Here is a 15,182-nt window from a genome sequence, read left to right as displayed (position 1 = left end):
TGTTTCCACCCGGTTTCGAACCGAGGACCTTTCGCGTGTAAAGCGAACGTGATAACCACTACACTACAGAAACCGCTGCTCGGTCTTTCTGCAAGTGCTAAACCGAATTTTACCAATATTCATGGCACGTATTCGAATTTCCAAAATAAGGCATTAATGAATTTCTCTGTAACCACTATGATACTTCTTGAATGTGTCAATGAGCGTTGTCCCCGCCCGGTTTCGAACCGTGGACTTTTCGCGTGTGAAGCAAACATGATAACCACTACACTACAGAAACTGCTGCTACATTTAGCTACAAGGAGTAAACCGAATTTTACAGATATTCATGGCACGTATTCGAATTTCCAAAATTAGGGATTTATGAAAATAATTATTCTCTGTTAAAAGTACAGTACCTACTCCATGTGTCAAAGAGCACTGTTTCCGCCCGGTTTCGAAACGAAGACCTTTCGCGTGTAAAGCGAACGTGATAACCACTACACTACAGAAACCGCTGCTCGATCTTTCTGCAAGTGGTAAACCGAATTTTACCGATATTCATGGCACGTATTCGAATTTCCAAAATAAGTCATTAATGAATTTCTCTGTTACCACTATGACACTTCTTGAATGTGTCAATGAGTGTTGTTTCCACCCGGTTTCGAACCAGGGACTTTTCGCGTGTGAAGCAAACGTGATAACCACTACACTACAGAAACTGCTGCTTGATTTTTCTGCAAGAAGTAAACCGAATTTTACAGATATTCATGGCACGTATTTGAATTTCCAAAATAAGGCATTTATGAAAATAACTATTCTCTGTTAAAAGTACAGTACCTACTGCATGTGTCAAAGAGCACTGTTTTCGCCCGGTTTCAAACCGAGGACCTTTCGCGTGTAAAGAGAATGTGATAACCACTACAGTACCGAAACTGCTGGTACAATTAGCTGCAAGGAGTAAACCGAATTTTAAAGATATTCATGGCAGGTATTCGAATTTCCAAAATAAGGCACTAATGAAATTCTCTGTTACTGCTATAGTACTTCTTGAATGTGTCAATGAGCGTTGTTTCCACCCGGTTTCGAACCAGGGACTTTTCACGTGTGAAGCAAACGTGATAACCACTACACTACAGAAACTGCTGCTACAATTATCTGCAAGGAGTAAACCGAATTTTACAGATATTCATGGCATGCGTTCAAATTTCCAAAATTAGGCATTTATGAAAATAACTATTCTCTGTTAAAAGTACAGTACCTACTGCACGTGTCAAATAGCACTGTTTCCACCCGGTTTCGACCCGAGGACCTTTCGCATGTAAAGCGAACGTGATAACCACTACACTACAGAAACTGCTGCTTGATTTTTCTGCAAGGAGTAAACCGAATTTTACAGATATTCATGGCACGTATTCGAATTTCCAAAATATGGCATTAACGAAATTCTCTGTTACCACTATAGTACTTCTTGAATGTGTCAATGAGCATTGTTTCCACCCGGTTTCAAACCAGGGACCTTTCGTGTGTTAAGCAAACGTGATAATCACTACACTACAGAAACTGCTGCTACGATTATCTGCAAGGAGTAAACCGAATTTTACAGATATTCATGGCACGTATTCGAATTTCCAAAATAAGGCATTTATGAAAATAATTATTCTCTGTTAAAAGTACAGTACCTACTGCATGTGTCAAAGAGCACTGTTTCTGCCCGGTTTCAATCCGAGGACCTTTCGCGTGTAAAGCGAATGTGATAACCACTACAGTACAGAAACTGCTGGTACAATTAGCTGCAAGGAGTAAACCGAATTTTAAAAATATTCATGGCAGGTATTCGAATTTCCAAAATAAGGCAATAATGAAATTCTCTGTTACTGCTATAGTACTTCTTGAATGTGTCAATGAGCGTTGTTTCCGCCCGGTTTCGAACCAGGGACTTTTCACGTGTGAAGCAAACGTGATAACCACTACACTACAGAAACTGCTGCTATAATTATCTGCAAGGAGTAAACCGAATTTTACAGATATTCATGGCATGCGTTCAAATTTCCAAAATTAGGCATTTATGAAAATAACTATTCTCTGTTAAAAGTACAGTACCTACTGCACGTGTCAAATAGCACTGTTTCCACCCAGTTTCGAACACAGGACCTTTCGCATGTAAAGCGAACGTGAAAACCACTACACTACAGAAACTGCTGCTTGATTTTTCTGCAAGGAGTAAACCGAATTTTACAGATATTCATGGCACGTATTCGAATTTCCAAAATAAGACATTAATGAAATTCTCTGTTACCGCTATAGTACTTCTTGAATGTGTCAATGAGCGTTGTTTCCGACCGGTTTCGAACCAAAGACTTTTCGCATGTGAAGCAAACATGATAACCACTACACTACAGAAACTGCTGCTACATTTATCTACAAGGAGTAAACCGAATTTTACTGATATTCATGGCACGTATTCGAATTTCCAAAATACAGAATTTATGAAAATATCTATTCTCTGTTAAAAGTATAGTGCCTACTGCACGTGTCAAAGAGCACTATTTCCGCCCGGTTTCGAACCTAGGACTTTTCGCATGTTAAGCGAACGTGACAACCACTACACTACAGAAACTGCTGCTACATTTAGCTACGAGGAGGAAACCGAATTTTACTGATATTCATGGCACGTATTCGAATTTCCAAAATAAGGCATTAATGAAATTCTCTGTTACCACTTTGATACTTATTGAATGTGTCAATGAGCGTTGTTTCCGCCCGGTTTCGAACCAGGGACTTTTCACGTGTGAAGCAAACGTGATAACCGCTACACTACAGAAACTGCTGCTACAATTATCTGCAAGGAGTAAACCAAATTTTACAGATATTCATTGCATGCGTTCAAATTTCCAAAATTAGGCATTTATGAAAATAACTATTCTCTGTTAAAAGTACAGTACCTACTGCACGTGTCAAATAGCACTGATTCCACCCAGTTTCGAACTGAGGACCTTTTGCGTGTAAAGCAAACTTGATAACCACTACACTACAGAAACTGCTTCTACAATTACCTGCAAGGAGTAAACCGAATTTTACCGATATTCATGGCACGTATTCGAATTTCCAAAATAAGGCATGAACGAATTTCTCTGTTACCACTATGATACTTCTTGAATGTGTCATTGAGCGTTGTTTCCGACCGGTTTCGAACCAAAGACTTTTCGCATGTGAAGCAAACGTGATAACCACTACACTACAGAAACTACTGCTACATTTATCTACAAGGAGTAAACCGAATTTTACAGATATTCATGGCACGTATTCGAATTTCCAAAATACAGAATTTATGAAAATAACTATTCTCTGTTAAAGGTATAGTGCCTACTGCACGTGTCAAAGAGCACTGTTTCCGCCCGGTTTCGAACCGAGGACTTTTCGCGTGTTAAGCGAACGTGATAACCACTACACTACAGAAACTGCTGCTACAGTTTGCTACAAGGAGTAAACCGAATTTTACAGATATTCATGGCACGTATTCGAATTTCCAAAATAAGGAAATAATGAAATTCTCTGTTACTTCTTGAACGTGTCAATGAGCATTGTTTCCGCCCGGTTTCGAACCAGGGACCTTTCGCGTGTGAATCAAACGTGATAACCACTACACTACAGAAACTGCTGCTGCATTTATCTACAAGGAGTAAACCGAATTTTACTGATATTCATGGCACGTATTAGAATTTCCAAAAAACTGAATTTATGAAAATAACTTTTCTCTGTTAAAAGTACAGTACCTTACTGGACGTGTCAAAGAGCACTGTTTCCGCCCAGTTTCGATCCGAGGACCTTTTGCGTGTTAAGCGAACTTGATAACCACTACACTACAGAAACTGCTTCTACAATTACCTGCAAGGAGTAAACCGAATTTTACAGATATTCATGGAACGTATTCAAATTTCCAAAATAAGTCATTAATGAATTTCTCTGTTATCACTATGATACTTCTTGAATGTGTCAATTAGCGTTGTTTCCGCCGGGTTTCGAACCAGGGACTTTTCACGTGTGAAGCAAACGTGATAATCACTACAATATAGAAACTGCTGCTACAATTATCTGCAAGGAGTAAACCGAATTGTACAGATATTCATGGCACGTATTCGAATTTCCAAAATTAGGCATTAATGAAATTCTCTGTTACCGCTATAGTACTTCTTGAATGTGTCAAAGTGCACTATTTCCGCCCGGTTTCAAACCGAGGACTTTTCGCATGTTAAGCGAACGTGATAACCACTACACTACAGAAACTGCTGCTACATTTTGCTGCAAGGAGTAAACCGAATTTTACAGATATTCATGGCACGTATTCGAATTTCCAAAATAAGGCATTATTGAAATTCTCTGTTACCGCTATAGTACTTCTTCAATGTGTCAATGAGCGTTGTTTTCGCCCGGTTTCGAACCAGGGACCTTTCGAGTGTGAAGCAAACGAGATAAACACTACACCACAGAAACTAGTACTACAATTAGCTGCAAGGAGTAAACCGAATTTTACTGATATTCATGGCACGTGTTCAAATTTCCAAAATTAGGTATTTATGAAAATAACTATTCTCTGTTTAAAGTAAAGTACCTACTGCACGTGTTAAAGAGAACTGTTTCCACCCGGTTTCGATCCGAGGACCTTTTGCGTGTTAAGCGAACTTGATAACCACTAGACTACAGAAACTGCTGCTACAATTAGCTGCAAGGAGTAAACCGAATTTTACTGATATTCATGGCACGTATTCAAATTTCCAAAATAAGGCATTTATGAAAATAATTATTCTCTGTTTAAAGTTAAGTACCTACTGCACGTGTTAAAGAGAACTGTTTCCACCCGGTTTCGATCCGAGGACCTTTCGCGTGTTAAGCGAACGTGATAACCACTAGACTACAGAAACTGCTGCTACAATTAGCTGCAAGGAGTAACCCGAATTTTACTGATATTCATGGCACGTATTCGAATTTCCAAAATAAGGCATTTATGAAAACAATTATTCTCTGTTTAAAGTACAGTACCTACTGCATGTGTCAAAGAGCACTGTTTCTGTCCGGTTTCAAACCAAGGACCTTTCGCGTGTAAAGCGAATGTGATAACCACTACAGTACAGACACTGCTGGTACAATTAGCTGCAAGGAGTAAACCGAATTTTAAAGATATTCATATTTCCAAAATAAGGCACTAATGAAATTCTCTGTTACCACTACAGTACTTCTTGAATTTGTCAATGAGCGTTGTTTCCGCCCGGTTTCGAACCAAGGACCTTTCGCGTGTTAAGCAAACGTGATAATCACTACACTACAGAACCTGCTGCTACATTTTGCTACAAGGAGTAAACCGAATTTTACAGATATTCATGGCACGTATTCGAATTTCCAAAATAAGGCATCAATGAAATTCTCTGTTACCGCTATAGTACTTCTTGAATGTATCAATGAGCTTTGTTTCCGCCCGGTTTCGAACCAGGGAGCTTTCGCATGTGAAGCAAACTTGATAACCACTACACTACAGAAACTGCTGCTACAATTAGCTGCAAGGAGTAAACCGAATTTTACAGATATTCATGGCACGTGTTCAAATTTCCAAAATTAGGTATTTATGAAAATATCTATTCTCTGTTAAAAGTAAAGTACCTACTGCACGTGTTAAAGAGCACTGTTTCCGCACGGTTTCGATCCGAGAACCTTTTGTGTGTTAAGCAAACGTGATAACCACTACACTACAGAAACTGCTTCTACAATTAGCTACAAGGAGTAAACCGAATTTTACCGATATTCATGGCACATAATCAAATTTCCAAAATAAGGCATTAACGAATTTCTCTGTTACCACTATGATACTTCTTGAATGTGTCAATGAGCGTTGTTTCTGCCCGGTTTCGAACCAAGGACTTTTCGGATGTGAATCAAACGTGATAACAACTACACTACAGAAACTGCTGCTACATTTAGCTACAAGTAGTAAACCGAATTTTACAGATATTCATGGCACGTATTCGAATTTCCAAAATATGGCATTTATGAAAATAATTATTCTCTGTTTAAAGTACAGTACCTACTGCATGTGTCAAAGACCACTGTTTCTGCCCGGTTTCAATCCGAGGACCTTTCGCGTGTAAAGCGAATGTGATAACCACTACAGTACAGAAACTGCTGGTACAATTAGCTGCAAGGAGTAAACCGAATTTTAAAGATATTCATGGCAGTTATTCGAATTTCCAAAATAAGGCACTAATGAAATTCTCTGTTACTGCTATAGTACTTCTTGAATGTGTCAATGAGCGTTGTTTCCGACCGGTATCGAACCAAAGACTTTTCGAATGTGAAGCAAACATGATAATCACTACACTACAGAAACTGCTGCTGCATTTATCTACAAGGAGTAAACCGAATTTTACTGATATTCATGGCACGTATTCGAATTTCCAAAATACAGAATTTATGAAAATAACTATTCTCTGTTAAAAGTATAGTGCCTACTGCACGTGTCAAAGAGCACTATTTCCGCCCGGTTTCAAACAGAGGACTTTTCGCATGTTAAGCGAACGTGATAACCACTACACTACAGAAACTGCTGCTACATTTAGCTACGAGGAGGAAACCGAATTTTACTGATATTCATGGCACGTATTAGAATTTCCAAAAAACAGAATTTATGAAAATAACTTTTCTCTGTTAAAAGTACAGTACCTTACTGGACGTGTCAAAGAGCACTGTTTCCGCCCAGTTTCGATCCGAGGACCTTTTGCGTGTTAAGCGAACTTGATAACCACTACACTACAGAAACTGCTTCTACAATTACCTGCAAGGAGTAAACCGAATTTTACAGATATTCATGGAACGTATTCAAATTTCCAAAATAAGTCATTAATGAATTTCTCTGTTATCACTATGATACTTCTTGAATGTGTCAATTAGCGTTGTTTCCGCCGGGTTTCGAACCAGGGACTTTTCACGTGTGAAGCAAACGTGATAATCACTACACTATAGAAACTGCTGCTACAATTATCTGCAAGGAGTAAACCGAAATGTACAGATATTCATGGCACGTATTCGAATTTCCAAAATAAGGCATTAATGAAATTCTCTGTTACCACTATAGTACTTCTCGAATGTGTCAAAGTGCACTATTTCCGCCCGGTTTCAAACCGAGGACTTTTCGCATGTTAAGCGAACGTGATAACCACTACACTACAGAAACTGCTGCTACGTTTTGCTGCAAGGAGTAAACCGAATTTTACAGATATTCATGGCACGTATTCGAATTTCCAAAATAAGGCATTATTGAAATTCTCTGTTACCGCTATAGTACTTCTTCAATGTGTCAATGAGCGTTGTTTTCGCCCGGTTTCGAACCAGGGACCTTTCGAGTGTGAAGCAAACGAGATAAGCACTACACCACAGAAACTAGTACTACAATTAGCTGCAAGGAGTAAACCGAATTTTACTGATATTCATGGCACGTGTTCAAATTTCCAAAATTAGGTATTTATGAAAATAACTATTCTCTGTTTAAAGTAAAGTACCTACTGCACGTGTTAAAGAGAACTGTTTCCACCCGGTTTCGATCCGAGGACCTTTTGCGTGTTAAGCGAACTTGATAACCACTAGACTACAGAAACTGCTGCTACAATTAGCTGCAAGGAGTAAACCGAATTTTACTGATATTCATGTCACGTATTCAAATTTCCAAAATAAGGCATTTATGAAAATAATTATTCTCTGTTTAAAGTTAAGTACCTACTGCACGTGTTATAGAGAACTGTTTCCACCCGGTTTCGATCCGAGGACCTTTCGCGTGTTAAGCGAACGTGATAACCATTAGACTACAGAAACTGCTGCTACAATTAGCTGCAAGGAGTAAACCCAATTTTACTGATATTCATGGCACGTATTCGAATTTCCAAAATAAGGCATTTATGAAAATAATTATTCTCTGTTTAAAGTACAGTACCTACTGCATGTGTCAAAGTGCACTGTTTCTGTCCGGTTTCAAACCAAGGACCTTTCGCGTGTAAAGCGAATGTGATAACCACTACAGTACATACACTGCTGGTACAATTAGCTGCAAGGAGTAAACCGAATTTTAAAGATATTCATATTTCCAAAATAAGGCGCTAATGAAATTCTCTGTTACCACTACGGTACTTCTTGAATTTGTCAATGAGCGTTGTTTCCGCCCAGTTTTGAACCGAGGACCTTTCGCATGTTAAGCAAACGTGATAACCACTACACTACAGAACCTGCTGCTACATTTTGCAACAAGGAGTAAACCGAATTTTACAGATATTCATGGCACATATTCAAATTTCCAGAATAAGGCATTAACGAATTTCTCTGTTACCACTATGATACTTCTTGAATGTGTCATTGAGCGTTGTTTCTGCCCGGTTTCGGGCCAGGGACCTTTCGCGTGTGAAGCAAACGTGATAACCACTACACTACAGAAACTGCTGCTACAATTATCTTGCAAGGAGTAAACCGAATTTTACTGATATACATGGCACGTGTTCAAATTTCCAAAATTAGGTATTTATGAAAATAACTATTCTCTGTTAAAAGTAAAGTACCTACTGCACGTGTTAAAGAGCACTGTTTCCGCCCGGTTTCGATCCGAGGACCTTTCGCGTGTTAAGCGAATGTGATAACCACTACACTACAGAAACTGCTTCTACAATTAGCTGCAAGGAGTAAACCGAATTTTACCGATATTCATGGCACGTATTCGAATTTCCAAAATAAGGCATGAACGAATTTCTCTGTTACCACTATGATACTTCTTGAATGTGTCATTGAGCGTTGTTTCCGACCGGTTTCGAACCAAAGACTTTTCGCTTGTGAAGCAAACGTGATAACCACTACAATACAGAAACTGCTGCTACAATTATCTTGCAAGGAGTAAACCGAATTTTACTGATATACATGGCACGTATTCGAATTTCCAAAATAAGGCATCAATGAAATTCTCTGTTACCGCTATAGTACTTCTTGAATTTGTCAATGACCGTTGTTTCCGCCCGGTTTCGAACCAGCGACCTTTCGCGTGTGAAGCAAACGTGATAACCACTACACTACAGAAACTGCTGCTACAATTATCTTGCAAGGAGTAAACCGAATTTTACAGATATTCATGGCACGTGTTCAAATTTCCAAAATTAGGTATATATGAAAATAACTATTCTCTGTTAAAAGTAAAGTACCTACTGCACGTGTCAAAGAGCACTGTTTCCGCCTGGTTTCGATCCGAGGACCTTTTGCGTGTTAAGCAAACGTGATAACCACTACACTTCAGAAAATGCTTCTACAATTAGCTGCAAGGAGTAAACCGAATTTTACCGATATTCATGGCACGTATTCAAATTTCCAAAATAAGGCATTAATGAATTTCTCTGTTACCACTATGATACTTCTTGAATGTGTCAATGAGCATTGTTTCCGAACCAGGGACATTTCGTGTGTGAAGCGAACGTGATAAACACTACACCACAGAAACTACTGCTACAATTAGCTGCAAGGAGTAAACCGAATTTTAAAGATATTCATGGAACGTATTCGAATTTCCAAAATAAGGGATACATGAAATTCTATGTGGTACTAATTGAATATGTCAATTAGCTTTGTTTCCGCCTGGTTTTGAACCAGGAACCTTTCGCGTGTGAAGCAAACGTGATAACCACTACACTACAGAAACTGCTGCTTGATTTTTCTGCAAGGAGTAAACCGAATTTTACAGATATTCATGGCAGGTATTCGAATTTCCAAAATAAGGCATTAATGAAATTCTCTGTTACCGCTATAGTACTTCTTGAATGTGTCAATGAGCATTGTTTCCGCCCGGTTTCGAACCAGGGACCTTTCGCGTGTTAAGCGAACATGATAACCACTACACTACATAAACTGCTGCTACAATTATCTGCAAGGAGTAAACCGAATTTTACAGATATTCATGGAACGTATTCGAATTTCAAAAATACAGAATTTATGAAAATAACTTTTCTCTGTTAAAAGTACAGTACCTACCGCACGCATCAAATTGCGCTGTTTCCACCTGGTTTCAAACCGAGGACCTTTCGCGTGTAAAGCGAACGTGATAACCACTACACTACAGAAACTGCTGCTACAATTATCTTGCAAGGAGTAAACCGAATTTTACTGATATACATGGCACGTGTTCAAATTTCCAAAATTAGGTATTTATGAAAATAACTATTCTCTGTTAAAAGTAAAGTACCTACTGCACGTGTTAAAGAGCACTGTTTCCGCCCGGTTTCGATCCGAGGACCTTTCGCGTGTTAAGTGAACGTGATAACCACTACACTACAGAAACTGCTTCTACAATTAGCTGCAAGGAGTAAACCGAATTTTACAGATATACATGGCACGTATTCGAATTTCCAAAATAAGGCATTAATTAAATTCTCTGTTACCGCTATAGTACTTCTTGAATGTGTCAATGAGGTTGGTTTCCACCCGGTTTCGAACCAGGGACTTTTCGTGTGTGAAGGAAACATGATAACCACTACACTATAGAAACTGCTTCTACAATTAGCTGCAAGGAGTAAACCGAATTTTACCGATATTCATGGCACGTATTCAAATTTCCAAAATAAGGCATTAACGGATTTCTCTGTTACCACTATGATACTTCTTGAATGTGTCAATGAGCGTTGTTTCCGCCCGGTTTCGAACCAAGGACTTTTCGGATGTGAAGCAAACGTGATAACAACTACACTACAGAAACTGCTGCTACATTTAGCTACAAGGAGTAATCCGAATTTTACAGATATTCATGGCACGTATTCGAATTTCCAAAATACTGCTGCTTGATTTTTCTGCAAGGAGTAAACCGAATTTTACAGATATTCATGGCACATATTCGAATTTCAAAAATACAGAATTTATGAAAATAACTATTCTCTGTTAAATGTACAATACCTTATTGGACGTGTCAATGAGCTTTGTTTCCGCCTGGTTTCGAACCGGGGACCTTTCGCGTGTGAAGCGAACGTGATAACCACTACACTACAGAAACTGCTGCTTGATTTTTCTGCAAGGAGTAAACCGAATTTTACAGATATTCATGGCACATATTCGAATTTCAAAAATACAGAATTTATGAAAATAACTATTCTCTGTTAAAAGTACAGTACCTTATTGGAAGTGTCAAAGAGCACTGTTTCCACCCGGTTTCGAATCGAGGACCTTTTTCGCGTGTTAAGCAAAAGCGATAACCACTACACTACAGAAACTGCTGCTTGATTTTTCTGCAAGGAGTAAACCGAATTTTACAGATATTCATGGCACGTATTCGAATTTCCAAAATAAGACATTAATGAAATTCTCTGTTACCGCTATAGTACTTCTTGAATGTGTCAATGAGCATTGTTTCCGCTGGTTTCGAACCAGGGACCTTTCATGTGTGAAGCGAACGTGATAAACACTACACCATAGAAACTACTGCTACAATTAGCTGCAAGGAGTAAACCGAATTTTAAAGATACTCATGGAACGTATTCGAATTTCCAAAGTAAGGGATTCATGAACTTCTCTTCATGAATATCAGTAAAATTCGGTTTACTACTTGTAACAAACTGTAGCAGCAGTTTCTGTAGTGTAGTGGTTATCACGTTTGCTTAACATGCGAAAGGTCCTCGGTTCGAAACCGAGTGGAAACAGTGCTCTTTGACACGTGCAGTAGGTACTGTACTTTTAACAGAGAAAAGTTATTTTCATAAATTCTGTATTTTGGAAATTCCAATACGTGCCATGAATATCAGTAAAATTCGGTTTCCTCCTCATAACTAAATGTAGCAGCAGTTTCTGTAGTGTAGTGGTTATCATGTTTGCTTAACATGCGAAAGGTCCTCGGTTCGAAACCGGTCAGAAACAACGCTCAATGACACATTCAAGAAGTATCATAGTGGTAACAGAGAAATTCGTTCATGCCTTATTTTGGAAATTCGAATACGTGCCATGAATATCGGTAAAATTCGGTTTACTCCTTGCAGCTAATTGTAGAAGCAGTTTCTGTAGTGTAGTGGTTATCACGTTAGCTTAACACGCGACAGTTCCTCGGATCGAAACCTGGCGGAAACAGTGCTCTTTACCACGTGCAGTAGGTACTTTACTTTTAACAGAGAAGAGTTATTTTCATAAATACCTAATTTTGGAAATTTGAAAACGTGCCATGTATATTATTAAAATTCGGTTTACTCCTTGCAAGATATTTGTAGCAGCAGTTTCTGTAGTGTGGTGGTTATCACATTTGCTTCACATGCGAAAGGTCCCTGGTTCGAAACCGGGCGGAAACAACGCTCATTGAAAATTCAAGAAGTACTATAGCGGTAACAGAGAATTTCATTGATGCCTTATTTTGGAAATTCGAATACGTGCCATGAATATCTGTAAAATTCGGTTTACTCCTTGCAGAAAAATCAAGCAGCAGTTTCTGTAGTGTAGTGGTTATCACGTTCGGTTTACACGCGAAAGGTCCTCGGTTTGAAACTGGGTGGAAACAGTGCTATTTGACACGTGCAGTAGGTACTGTACTTTTAACAGAGAAAAGTTATTTTCATAAATTCTGTATTTTGGAAATTCGAATACGTGCCATGAATATCTGTAAAATTCGGTTTACTCCTTGCAGATAATTGTAGCAGCAGTTTCTGTAGTGTAGTGGTTATCACGTTTGATTCACATGCGAAAGGTCCCTGGTTCGAAGCCGGTCGGAAACAACGCTCAATGACACATTCAAGAAGTATCATAGTGATAACAGAGAAATTCGTTTATACCTTATTTTGGAAATTAGAATACGTGCCATGAATATCGGTAAAATTCAGTTTACTCCTTGCAGCTAATTGTACCCGCAGTTTCTGTACTGTAGTGGCTATCACATTCGCTTTACACGCGAAAGGTCCTTGGTTTGAAACCGGGCAGAAACAGTGCTCTTTGACACATGCAGTAGGTACTGTACTTTAAACAGAGAATAGTTATTTTCATAAATGCTTTATTTTGGAAATTCGAATACGTGCCATGAATATCTGTAAAATTCGGTTTACTCCTTGTAGAAAAAGTTTCTGTAGTGTAGTGGTAATCACGTTTGCTTAACACGCGAAAGGTCCTCGGTTCGAAACCGGGTGGAAACAGTGCTCTTTGTCACGTGCAGTAGGCACTGTACTTTTAACAGAGAATAGTTATTTTCATAAATTGTGTATTTTGGAAATTCCAATACGTGTCATGAATATCAGTAAAATTCGGTTTACTCCTTGCAAAAATTGTAGCAGCAGTTACTGTAGTGTAGTGGTTATCACGTTTGCTTCACACGCGAAAGGTCCCTTGTTCGAAACCAGGCGGAAACAACGCTCATTGACACAATGAAGAAGAACCATAGTGATAACAGAGAATTTCATTAATCCCTTAATTCGGAAATTCGAATACGTGCCATGAATATCTGTAAAATTCGGTTTACTCCTTGTAGCAAACTATAGCAGCAGATTCTGTAGTGTAGTGGTTATCACGTTTGCTTAACACGCAAAAGGTCCTCGGATCGAAACCGGGCGGAAACAGTGCTCTTTAACACGTGCAGTAGGTATGTTACTTTTAACAGAGAATAGTTATTTTCATAAATACCTAATTTTGGAAATTTGAACACGTGCAGTAGGTACTGTACTTTTAACAGAGAAAAGTTATTTTCATAAATTCTGTATTTTGGAAATTCGAATACGTGCCATGAATATCTGTAAAATTCGCTTTACTCATTGCAGATAATTGTAGCAGCAGTGTCTTTAGTGTAGTGGTTATCATGTTTGCTTCACACGCGAAAGGTCCCTGGTTCGAAACCTGGCGGAAACAGCGCTCATTGACAAATTCAAGAAGTACTATAGCGGTAACAGATAATTTCATTAATGACTTATTTTGGAAATTTGAATACGTGCCATGAATATCGGTAAAATTCGGTTTACTCCTTGCAGCTAATTGTAGCAGCAGTTTCTGTAGTGTAGTGGTTATCACGTTTGCTTCACATGCGAAAGGTCCCTGGTTCGAAACCTGGAGGAAACAACGCTCATTGACAAATTCAAGAAGTACTATAGCGGTAACAGATAATTTCATTGATGCCTTATTTTGGAAATTCGAATACGTGCCATGAATATCTGTAAAATTCGGTTTACTCTTTGGAGCAAACTGTAGCAGCAGTTTCTGTAGTGTAGTGGTTAGCATGTTTGCTTAACACGCGAAAGGTCCTCGGTTCGAAACCGGGTGGAAACAGTGCTCTTTGACACGTCCTGTAAGGTACTGTACTTTTAAAAGAGAAAAGTTATTTTCATAAATTCTGTATTTTGGACATTTGAATACGTGCCATGAATATCTGTAAAATTCGGTTTACTCCTTGTAGCTAAATGTAGCAGCAGTTTCTGTAGTGTAGTGGTTATCACGTTTGCTTCACATGCGAAAAGTCTTTGGTTCAAAACCGGTCGGAAACAACGCTCATCGACACATTCAAGAAGTACTATAGCGGTAACAGAGAATTTCATTGATGCCTTATTTTGGAAATTCGAATACGTGCCATGAATATCTGTAAAATTCGGTTTACTCCTTGCAGATAATTGTAGCAGCAGTTTCTGTAGTGTAGTGGTTATCACGTTCGCTTCACACGCCCCTTTTTGGAGTTTCAGAAGTGGAAGAGAAGCAGGTGTCTGAGTGCTTGAGAGAGAATATCGTTGTTTTTGGAGGTCTATTTGCTTTATAAGTTTGAAAGTTTGTGAGTGACTGTAGTGAAGTTTCTGTGAAACTTTTTTGCTATTGTCCCCCATCAGCGTGAGCTGTTTGGGGGATATTGCTTAAAATAACCGGACAGACAACATGGCTTCGACATCAAGAATACAAACGACGACGAGAAAGGACAACAGTGAAATCAGAATGTTAAACGAAGAACTGAAAAAAAGAACATATGAGAAGGAACTGACGGTGAACGTGGAAATAAGTGGAAAAGGGAAAATAACAACGATGGAATTGCTGAGAGGAATAAAGGAAGTTTGCGGAGCAATACTGGGATGTCGAATGAAAGACGGAAATAAGTATGAAATAACAATGTCTCATGTAAATGGAAAAGAAAGACTAATAGACGGGCTAAAGATAAAGAACTGTCAAATCATGGCTAAAGAATTAGGGAACGATGAGCTGGTGGT

The 15,182-nt window shown here is 38.7% G+C and overlaps 8 non-coding genes across 8 annotated transcripts; 1 reads left to right on the top strand and 7 right to left on the bottom strand.

Moving 5' to 3' along the window:
* trnav-uac (transfer RNA valine (anticodon UAC)) lies at positions 1-73 on the bottom strand. Its single transcript has one exon. It is a non-coding gene; the product is annotated as a tRNA-Val (tRNA).
* Positions 74-421: 348 nt separating this feature from the next.
* trnav-uac (transfer RNA valine (anticodon UAC)) lies at positions 422-494 on the bottom strand. Its single transcript has one exon. It is a non-coding gene; the product is annotated as a tRNA-Val (tRNA).
* Positions 495-1,263: 769 nt separating this feature from the next.
* On the bottom strand, positions 1,264-1,336 carry trnav-uac (transfer RNA valine (anticodon UAC)). The gene has a single exon. It is a non-coding gene; the product is annotated as a tRNA-Val (tRNA).
* A 2,032-nt stretch (positions 1,337-3,368) lies between these two features.
* Positions 3,369-3,441, bottom strand: trnav-aac (transfer RNA valine (anticodon AAC)). The gene has a single exon. It is a non-coding gene; the product is annotated as a tRNA-Val (tRNA).
* A 5,152-nt stretch (positions 3,442-8,593) lies between these two features.
* On the bottom strand, positions 8,594-8,666 carry trnav-aac (transfer RNA valine (anticodon AAC)). The gene has a single exon. It is a non-coding gene; the product is annotated as a tRNA-Val (tRNA).
* Positions 8,667-9,825: 1,159 nt separating this feature from the next.
* Positions 9,826-9,898, bottom strand: trnav-aac (transfer RNA valine (anticodon AAC)). Its single transcript has one exon. It is a non-coding gene; the product is annotated as a tRNA-Val (tRNA).
* A 1,061-nt stretch (positions 9,899-10,959) lies between these two features.
* trnav-cac (transfer RNA valine (anticodon CAC)) lies at positions 10,960-11,032 on the bottom strand. Its single transcript has one exon. It is a non-coding gene; the product is annotated as a tRNA-Val (tRNA).
* Positions 11,033-11,602: 570 nt separating this feature from the next.
* On the top strand, positions 11,603-11,675 carry trnav-aac (transfer RNA valine (anticodon AAC)). Its single transcript has one exon. It is a non-coding gene; the product is annotated as a tRNA-Val (tRNA).
* Positions 11,676-15,182: the final 3,507 nt, after the last annotated feature.

The sequence above is a fragment of the Salmo trutta genome, unplaced genomic scaffold (assembly GCF_901001165.1).
Source record: "Salmo trutta unplaced genomic scaffold, fSalTru1.1, whole genome shotgun sequence".
Classification (NCBI taxonomy): Eukaryota; Metazoa; Chordata; class Actinopteri; order Salmoniformes; family Salmonidae; genus Salmo; species Salmo trutta.
Note: the sequence above shows the minus strand (reverse complement) of the source record. Positions and strands in the feature narration are given on the sequence as shown.